Source organism: Carcharodon carcharias, chromosome 9 (assembly GCF_017639515.1).
Source record: "Carcharodon carcharias isolate sCarCar2 chromosome 9, sCarCar2.pri, whole genome shotgun sequence".
Classification (NCBI taxonomy): Eukaryota; Metazoa; Chordata; class Chondrichthyes; order Lamniformes; family Lamnidae; genus Carcharodon; species Carcharodon carcharias.
In genome coordinates this window covers 20,372,615-20,381,926 of record NC_054475.1, presented here as the reverse complement: position 1 = coordinate 20,381,926, position 9,312 = coordinate 20,372,615, and positions in this window count along the sequence as shown.

Below are 9,312 nucleotides of genomic sequence, written 5' to 3'. Positions count from 1 at the left end.
CCAATCATGTGACAGACATAGTTGACTATCTCCCTTGAGAGATGGAGCCTCCTTTGACACTGCATCTCAGACATATTGAGGTAGCTGCTTCGCTGGCTGTATACCCTGGCAGCAGGATAGTGGCATCTTCTGCTGTCCCTTCTGCCTTGAACTTCTTGTTGGCCCTGCACTCCTTGTACCTGCGCCTGTCCTCCCAAAGGTGGCTCCCCTGGAGGCTGAATGTGCATTCCTGGCCTCCTCCCCCTTCTGGCCCTCCCTTCCTCCTCCGAGGAGATGCCTCCAGTAGAGAGCACAACTCTCATTCCCAGGCTAAGGGAAGGCTTCCTGAAACCTGCAGGCCCCAAAAAGGATCTTCGCTGTAGAGTGCTGACCTGAAGGTTGTGAGTCCTGTCCAGGCAGCTGGTATGAGTTTTGAAGTATTTCTGCTCACACAGGCAAGAATCAGTAACTTTCCAAATTAAATATCTGACTGAGCACATTTGTGACCCCACTGACCCCTCTTATCCCATCCGTGAATGAGGTTTATACAAATATGTCCTACCCACCTACCCGTTGTGCCCGTGCAATGACCTGAAGATCGCACAGGCCCTGAAAAATCACCATCAATTGGTGCCGCAAGGGCTTTAAGTAGCCCGTTAATTAATGGCGGGCGCACATTGGAGATGTGCCCACCCACCGAAATGTCGCGATGGTGCGCGGTGATGTTGGGATGCTTGCCCGACGTCACCACACGTCACTTTACGTGTCGGCATGCGGGGCCTACCCCAACATGCCAACAGGAAAATTGTGCCCTATAAAAATGGAATTTAACTCAGTCTCTAGTTTGGTGCAGACATGATGGTTTGTAGTTGAGTTGTTACTTTAGCTGCAGTGAAGGTCTTGAAAATGCAGAGATTGCTCAGTAGTTGTGATGGTTCCTAGAGTTGATCTGCCCAGAGGTTGTTTGCACAGATATGCATGAAGATGGAACAAGTTAGAGGAAAGAAAGGCTTAGTTTCTCTTTCAAGATATTGTAAGTAGTTACCTTGTTGCTTAACTGGCTGCAGCGGTGGATGGCTTTGCCTGTTAGACCCTCTCTCTCTCTTTCAGATGGAACTTTGTCTGCATCTCCGAAGAATGTCTCTCTAAAGCAGTTTGAATTTTCTGCTATACTTTTATCAGGGAGCCAAGATGGCCATTATATCACGTGACTTCACAACAGAGTTGAATCATGGTCTCAAATAATGGATTGTGGTAATTCAATTAATAGTCTGAAATCTGCTCCCATCTATTGTTTCTTAGGTGGCCAGAGCCTTTAGATTTGACAAGGTAAATTTGCATTTTTACAATGAAGGTGTCGATGGAGTTTCATTTACCTCCTGGCTGAAACTACATTGGGTCAATATCAGAAGAAGTATCTGTCCTCTTGAAAGATAAGGTGGTTTAATCAACAAAACTGTCTGGTAGTTCTGAGGAGCCATCTTGAGTTCCAGTTTCATTTATTTTTAAAATGTAACCTTTAAAAATATGTCTTTAACATATATATATATATATATATAATATATATAAATATATAAACAATATATAAACAATTATAATATTGTCATGCGGGTATAGTGTCATAACAATGGATTGATACTTTCTACATCTGTTTCTTGAAATGTTGAATATCAGACTCAAGAACATGTCTCATCAATCTCTTCAACTTACATTAAATAAATTCTTCACATCAGTCTTTGCAAAGGATGCTAGTACACAAATTCCGGACATAATAAGGGTAGCTATGAAATCTGTAACATGTTAAGGATAATAAGGCATGACCTTAATTCTCCTGGAAGTGCGACAGAAACTCCGTTTAGACAAGTAAGTGTGGTTTTCACCACTCTTGGGGGAGAATTTTCTCCGTATCGGCGGGGGGGGGTGGATGGAGAGGGGTTGGGTGGGAGCAGGCGCATAGCTGATTGCCGCCCGGGCACTGCCATTTTATGTGGGTGGGCCAATTAAGACTCGGCCAGCGTGATGTGCACCTTGAAGCGCTTAGCGCTCCCTGTGCGGGCCGGGGGAGTAGGCTGAGTTGGGGCCTGTGCTCTTTTGCACATGTGCCTGCAAGTGGGCAGGACTCTCCCTAAGGCACAGAGCTGCCTTAGGGAGATCAGCTTGAGTTTCAAAAATTTTAATGAAGTAAAAAAAAATTTAGGGCATTTCCCCTCATGTGAAAGTGTCACATGAGCTGGGACACGTCTATGAATTTGAATGAAAATCTTTAGTTCGCTTATAGATCATTCAGGAAACCTCATCCCGCCCGCGGATGAGGCTTCATGAAAAATGGGAAGGCCGCCTGGGCTCTTCGCCTGCTATGTTAAGTGGCTCAATTAGTTTTTAAATAGCCTTAATAGGCCTTTGACTGTTCGGGCGCGCGGCCGACTCCGGTGTGCGCCCGCCGAACTGAAAATCGGAAAGATGCGCGGTGAGGTCAGGACGCACGCTCGTCGGCGAGTGGGCCCTGCCCCCGCTCGCTGGGCTGAAGATTCTGGCCTTGGTGCAGTTCCAGAGAAATTCACAACCAAAAACATGGGCCAGAAGCTTCGGCTTGGCGGTGGGGGGGGGATGGGGCCCGCTCACCGATACATAAAATGACACGTGGAGTCGGCTGCGCGCCCACCGAGCTGCCAAAGGCCTTTTAAGGCCATTTAAAAACTAATTAAATCACTTAACAGAGCTGCCTGTCCAACCTTTAAGGTTGGCGGGCAGGCGAAGAGCTTCATGGTGGCCTTCGTGTTTTTCGTGAAACCTCATCCACGAACGGGTAGGTGGCTTAAAGATGGAGCGAAGTTGAGAAGGGTGTTGACTGAGATGGATGAAATTGGTCAGGCAAGAGAGAAAGCCTGAAATGCCAGCAACACACGTCTTGATAAAACTGTACATACGTGGTTCACCCAGCAGAGACCATACCGATATCTGGCCCTGCTACTCAAACACATGCAAAGAAGTTTTGCCAGCAAATGAATGAAAATACCAGTGGCTCATAGGAACGTAGGACTTAGGAACAGGAGTAGACCATTTGGTCTTTTATGGCTGATCTCGTTGTGGTCTCAGCTCCATCTTTCTGTCCGCCCCACAAATCATCGATTCGCTTGTCTATCAAAAATCTATCCAACTCAGCCTTGAATAAATTTAAAGATCCAGCCTCCACTCCTTTCTGGGAAAGAGAATTCCACAGATTAATATCCCTCTGAGAGAAAAAAAATTCCCTTCATCTCTGTTTTAAAAGGTAGACATCTTATTCTTAAACTATGTCTTCTAATTTTAGTCTCCCCACATCCTCTGGGTATTCACCCTGTCAAGTCCCCTCAAGATCTTATATGCTTCAGTAAGATCACCTCTCATTCTCCTAAACTCCAGTGGTTATAGGCCCAACCTGTTCAACCTTTCATCATAGGATAAGCCCTTCATCCCAGGATTAGGTCGAATAAAACTTCTCTGAACTGGTTCTAAAGCAGTTTTATCTCTTTTCAAATAAAGAGACCAAAACAGTACACAGTATTCCAGATGTGGTCTCACTAAGGCCCTGTACAGCTACAGTAAAACTTCCTTACTTTTATATCCCATTCCTCTTGCAATAAATACCAACATTCCATTTGCCTTCCTAATCACTTGCTCTACCTGCATATTAACTACATGGGCAGAATTTCTTGTCCTGCCAGAGATCGCGTGCCCGACCTGAACAGGAGTGAAGTAGTGCGCAATGGCATGTGGCGAGTGCCCTGATGTTATCGTACACTCTTGCGATTTTTCGGTCGGCGGGTGGGTGCAAGAGGCGGCATTGCGCCCACCGACAATTAAGAGGTCTATTAAGGCCCTTAATCAATCAATTAAATTGAATTTTTCACTGCCCGTCCAACCATTCGGTCGGTGGGTGGGCAAATAGGCTGGACGGCCTTTGCATTTTCAACATAACCTCATCCTTGGGCGGGATGAGACTTTGAACAGTGAATAAAAGAAAAAATAAGATTTTTTTAGAGCTCATTTTCCACATACCCCTGTTCATGTGACGGACATAGGGCAGGTTTCTCCAGTCGGCGAGCGGGCCTTGCCCCTCGGGCCTGCGACTCAATGTCACCCTGTGTCATTTAGATTTTCAATTCGGTGGGCGCGCAGCCGATTTGGCCAACTGTCAACGGCCATTAAAAAACTAATCAACATGATTGATGGACCTGCCCGTCTAACCTTAAGGTTGGCGGGCAGACCGGGAGCCCAGGTAGGCCTCGGAAAAAACATGAAACCTCATCCACGGGCGGGATGAGGTTTCATGAGGGTATTTAAATTTTTGTTAAATGTTTAAATAAAAGTTATGGACATGTCCCAACTCATATGACAGTATGGATATGAATCCCTCTGGATTCTTACCTTCTCTTGATCTTTTCATTGAGAACTGTTGGCGTGACATTAGTCATCTCAATTTCTCTGCTCCTCTCACCCACTCTAACCTGTCTCTCTCTGAACTGGCTGCACTCCGTTCTCTCAGGTCCAACCGTGACATTGTCATCAAACCTGCTGACAAGGGTGGTGCTGATGTTGTCTGGCGCACTAACCTCTACCTTGCAGAGGCTGAGCGTCAACTCACTGACACTTCCTCCTACCTCCCCCGGACCATGACCCCACCACTGAACATCAAGCTATTGTTTCCAGGACTGTTTCTGACCTCATCTCCTCTGGGGATCTTCCTTCCACAGCTTCCAACCTGATAGCCTCCCAGCCTCGGACGGCCCGCTTCTACCTCCTACCCAAAATCGACAAACAGGACTGTCCCGGCAGACCGAGCATGTCAGGCCTGTTCCTGCCCCACGGAACTCATTTCTTGCTATCTTGACTCCATTCTCTCTTCCCTTGTCCAGTCCCTTCCCACCTACTTCCGTGATTCCTCAGACACCCTACATCATATCAACAATTTCCAGTTCCCTGGCCCCAACCGCCTCCTCTTCACCATGGACGTCCAATCCCTCTACACCTCCATCCCCCACTGGGATGGTCTGATGGCTCTCCGCTTCTTCCTTGAACAGAGACCCAAACAATCCCCATCCACCACTACTCTCCTCCATCTGGCTGAACTTGTTCTCTCACTGAACAATTTCTCCTTAAACTCCTCTCACTTCCTCCAAATAAAAGGTGTGGCTATGGGTACCCGCATGGGCCCCAGTTATGCCTGTCTCTTTATGGGGTATGTGGAACATTCCTTGTTCCAGTCCTACTCCAGCCCCCTCCCACAACTCTTTCTCCGCTACATCGATGATTACTTCGGTGCTGCTTCATGCTCTCGTCTGGACCTGGAAAAATTTATTAATTTTGCTTCCAATTTCCACCCCTCCATCATTTTCACATGGTCCATCTCTGACACTTCCCTTCCCTTCCTTGAACTCTCTGTCTCAATTTCTGGTGATAGACTGTCCACCAATATCCATTACAAACCTACCAACTCCCAATAGCTACCTCGACTACAGCTCCTCACACCCCACTTCCTGTAAGGACTCCATCCCATTCTCTCAGTTCCTTCGCCTCTGTCGCATCTGTTCTGATGTCACTTTTAAAAACAGTTCCTCTGACATGTCTTCCTTCTTCCTTAACCGAGGTTTTCCACCCATGGTGGTTGACAGGGCCCTCAACTGTGTTCGGCCCATCTCCCGCGCATCCGCCCTCACGCCTTCTCCTCCCTCCCAGAAACATGATAGGGTCCCCCTTGTCCTCACTTATCACCCCACCAGCCTCCGCATTCAAAGGATCATCCTCTGCCATTTCCGCCAAATCCAGCATGATGCCACCACCAAACACATCTTCCCTTCACGCCCTCTGGTGGCATTACATAGGGATCGTTCCCTCCTGGACAGCCTGGTCCACTCCTCCATCACCCCCTACACCTCAACCCCCTCCCACATCACCTTCCCATGCAACTGCAGAAGGTGCAACACCTGCCCCTTTACTTCCCCCCTCCTCACCATCCAAGGGCCCAAACACTCCTTTCAAGTGAAGCAGCATTTCACTTGCACTTCCCTCAATTTAGTCTACTGCATTCGTTGCTCCCAATGTGGTTTCCTCTACATTGGAGAGACCAAACGCTGGGTGACCACTTTGCAGAACACCTTCGGTCTGTCCGCAAGCATGACCCAGACCTCCCTGTTGCTTGCCATTTCAACACTCCACCCTGCTTTCATGCCCACATGTCCATCCTTAGCTTGCTGCATTGTTCCAGTGAAGCTCAACGCAAACTGGAGGAACAGCACCCCATCTTCCGGTTAGGCACTTTACAGCCTTCCGGACTGAATATTGAGTTCAACAATTTTAGATCATGAACTCTCTCCTCCATCCCCACCCTCTTTCCAATCCCCTTTTTTTTTCCAATAATTTATATAGGTTTCTCTTTTCCCACCTATTCCATTATTTTTAAATGTATTTCCATACATTGTTTTATCTCTACCTTTTAGCCTATTTCAATCCCTTCCCCCCACCTCACCCCCACAATGGGGTATCTGTACCTTGCTGGTCCTGCTTTCTACCCTTAATGTCACCTATTAGCACAGTTCTTAGATAATTTCATCACCATCAACACCTCTTTGTCCTTTTGTCTATGACATCTTTTGGCAATCTCCACCTATCACTGGCCCTCTACCCAGCTCTACTTGTCCCACCCCACCTTAAACCAGCTTATATTTCACCTCTCTTCTATTTTTCCTTAGTTCTGGTGAAGAGTCATACGGACTGGAAACATTAACTGTGTTCCTCTCTGTAGATGCTGTCAGACCTGCTGAGTTCTTCCAGGTATTTTTATTTTTGTTTTTGTTTTGGATTTCTAGCATCCGCAGTTTTTTGCTTTTAAATTAAAGGTGTGTCCTTTGTTGATGCTACCTGTTCGAGGAGCGACAACCTGCTCTCTGTGCTGAGCAAGGATAATAGTTCTGTGCCTTAACTCGAGACTTGAAATATGCTGACATTTATGTTTCCAATGTTTAAATGGAGTCTTATCCTAATTTTGGAATTAGCCCTTCAGTTGTCAAATACTGGATTTCATTAGGTTTAACCTTAAAATAGGAGGGATTATTGCTGCTGCCTCTCTGAATCTGTGAATAAATGATCAATGAGATGCAGTCCAAAAGGCAAATTAACACTTTCCTTGGGTAAAGGGAAAACAATGTCAAGCTAAGCACAGTGTCGTAGAATCACAGAACTTCAGGCATTGAAGGAGGTTATTCAGTCCATCATAACTTGATCAGTACTACCTCCTCAACAGCAAGTATCTAATCATATTCCCAAGCCTTTCCCCCCATCTCTTGTTATATTCTTATAATGGGTGACTCTTAGCCACTTTCTACTTCTGGCCTCTGATTTCCAATTTGGAATAATCTTCATATGTGATCTACTTCAACAGGCTAATAGAAAAGCGCAGGACAGTATAGTCCTCTACCTTTATGTTAAAAAACAAAATTGTCTATGTGAGTCCAAATCTGGCCTTGCGTCATGTCAGCATGCTATATACAATTTTGATTTGTTGCAATTGTACATCATGACACAAGCACATGGTTGTGCTGACCTGACTCAGTGTACTTTGAAGGCCAGGTCAGATTGCCTTCAGCCAACGATCCAAAAGAAAGGAAGTTTCTACTCCCATTGGTTGAACAGATGCCAATAGGTCGATGCTCTGTAGTGCCAACAACTGCAAAAGAACAATCAGGTAATGTCAATACAACTCAACACACAAATTAACTATAACATCAATACATGCAAATTTCTTTTTAATGGCAAGTATGGTGAAATTTTCATCATAAAACAATAGCACACTCTAATTTTTGCACCCAGCTAAGTAAATGATCTTTAGCCAACATAATGAAGCTAAAACTATTTTTCTGTTTATTCATTAATATGTGCCAACATTGTGACATAAATACCTAGTTGAAGTTCTGAACTAACTGCAAAAATAACTGGTTCAAACAGCAAAATAATAAATGGAGACCTGTGTTCCCTTGGAGAATTATTGCTGACTCACTAATGTTAAATTCAGCATACAGGGGACCAGAGTGATCAAACAAATCCATCTAATCCAGTATGTTATGTGTACTTGAGCCACAATGACCTCATGTCTACCACAACTGATGATGTATCATATACGAAAGTTACTTGCAGGACGGGCTGCAGGAACAGTGAGATCTGTGGGCGTACAGAAACAAGTCTTTGAAGGTGGCACAATAGATCGTTAAGGCTGTTAAGAAGGCACATGGGATCCTTGTCCATATTAACAGAGATATAGGATGGAATTTTACTGCCCTGTTGTGGTAGGGGCAGTTCTGTTACATGCAGAGAGCCGTTCAAGAGCCCATTGACTTCGGCAGGACCACGAGATCCCGCCAGCATAAAATTCTGCCCATAGGGGGATCCTTCGTCCCTTCTGGGACTAAGCCCTGTAGCGGGGGTGGGAATGAGGAGTCTTCCCAACCCCCTTGCCGAGGCCACTGGGAAGTCGTGCTGTATTGCGCAATTCCGGTCTCATTAATAATGCAGTTGGGTGTTTCCTGACATATCATGCGGTGTGGAGAGCTGGATGGCGCGTGCCCCGCCATCATACCCGGGCACCATTTTTAAAAGGTGCCCAGACAGCAACCTCCCCAATTTTGAGGAAGGTGTTGGCCCATAGCTCTGGCACCCAAATTCAGCAATGCCTCTTTGGGTGTCCTGCTTGACAAAGTGGAAGCCAGGAAGGATGTCATTCATTGAGAGGATGGGAGGAGGAGGCCAAGCAGGGCAGATGAACCCGGCATGGGAGGAAGGCTCAAGGGCAGTCAGTGCACAAGGCATGCAATGGAGGAATGCCCTGCAGTGCAGGAAGCAGACGAATGACCACATCTGCTCCGCCAGGGTAAGTGAACCTTCAACTGCTCACACTCACCTCACTAAGTGGTAGAGGGGACATGCGTGGGCATCAGTGGCAACTATGGTGATGCCTCATCGACTTACTGCAGCCCATCTGTTCTGTGCGTAGAGAGGCCACTGTGGGTCCCTGACCCTTTCACACAGAGAGCTCACACGCTGTCTGGAGTGGGGGTGTGTGGAGGAAGGAGGTCAGGCATTGAGGGCACCATCAAGCACCACTAATGACACACATCTGTGAGTCTTATCCTTATATCTGCATGTTTTAACCACTCTGGAGGGTGGTGCCCCAGGACCCTTGTGGGCAACCTACAGTGCATCAGTCACATGGCACACAATCCAGTGGGTTATTTGTAAGACTGGACACATGAATTAGATACATGAAACCCAATTGTTCTCAACCCCATCTTCTCTCTTTGTGCA